Raw genomic sequence first — 1,373 nt, forward strand, 5'->3', positions numbered from 1 at the left:
CTCTCTTGTTTCCACTCCTGTCTCATCCTGTGAGACCCCTGCTTTTCCTTCGCCTTCTGCCATGCATGTAAGCTTCCTGAGGCCTCCTCAGAAGCAGATGCCAGCACTATACTTTCTGTACAGCCTACAGAACCACGAACCAATTAAACCTCCTTTCTTTATAAATTACCTAGTCTCCAGTATTTTTTTATAGCAATGCAAGAACGGCTTAACACATGTATTTAATGTAAATTTAAATTTAAAATCAAATGTAAATTAGATGTATTAAATGTGTGCAGCACTTATCACGCTGCCTATCCAGGATATAGTAAATGCTCAATAAATGGTCGCTACTTCCTCATCTTATATTACCAAATTTTATCAGTCATATTTAGTTTTCTTGTTTGTTTGTTTTTTTGAGGCGGAGTCTCGCTCTGTCACCAAAGTGTGAGTGCAGCGGTGCAATCTCGGCTCACTGCAAACTCCGCCTCCCAGATTCAAGCAGTTCTCCTGCCTCAGCCTCCCGAGTATCTGGGACTCCAGATGCATGCCACCACATACAGCTAATTTTTGTATTTTCAGTAGAGATGGGGTTTCACTATGTTGGCTAGGCTGGGCTTGAACTCCCTGACCTCAGGTGATCCGCCTGCCTCAGTCTCCCAAAATGCTGGGATTACAGGCTTGAGCCACCGTGCCCAGCCAGTTATACTTAGTTTTATAATTCTATTTATTATTCACAAAATCAAAAGGAATCCTGAGGTCAGGGAATAGTTTATTGTATAAAGGATGAATATTAATATAAAATAATTATTAGATATTTTCTATCACTTTCCAATACTGTCTTGATATATCGTCTAAAATGTACAAAATTTTGTTTCCAATTATCTGAACTACCTTTAACAATGTGCAAATGAATTTCCAGAACCTCAGGGGCTATAATTTATTCTTGACTCTGAAGCCTTGCATTAGTAGATCTATTTTAGTCTGAATTGGTCTCTGAAGAACACAATGTTTTAATTCTAGATCACCTTATGGAAACTATAATATGCATTAGTGTCAATGTCAAAGAAGTTGCCGTGACACTGTGTCAATTTTGATCAAGCACAAGCAATTCTTCTGAGAATCTTTCTTCCACAGGTCCTTTTCAAATCATAATCACAAGCAATTTAAATTCTTTCCCTTTTATTCAGAAGCAGCCATTTCCCACAGGATTCCAGTTACCTATGACATGATCATGTGTCGGCATGTCGCCCCTGGAGTCCGAGCCTTGGTAAGACACTGTTAACGAAGCAGTCACTGTTGAAGGCAATGCTGCAACCCCAGCTTTGTCCCTGCCAACAAATTATGCTAATGCCACACTTTCCACCATTAAACCATGGGTTGCATTTCTCTAA

The sequence above is a fragment of the Rhinopithecus bieti genome, unplaced genomic scaffold (genome assembly GCF_001698545.2).
Source record: "Rhinopithecus bieti isolate Rb0 unplaced genomic scaffold, ASM169854v2 scaffold_13747, whole genome shotgun sequence".
NCBI classification, from domain to species: Eukaryota; Metazoa; Chordata; class Mammalia; order Primates; family Cercopithecidae; genus Rhinopithecus; species Rhinopithecus bieti.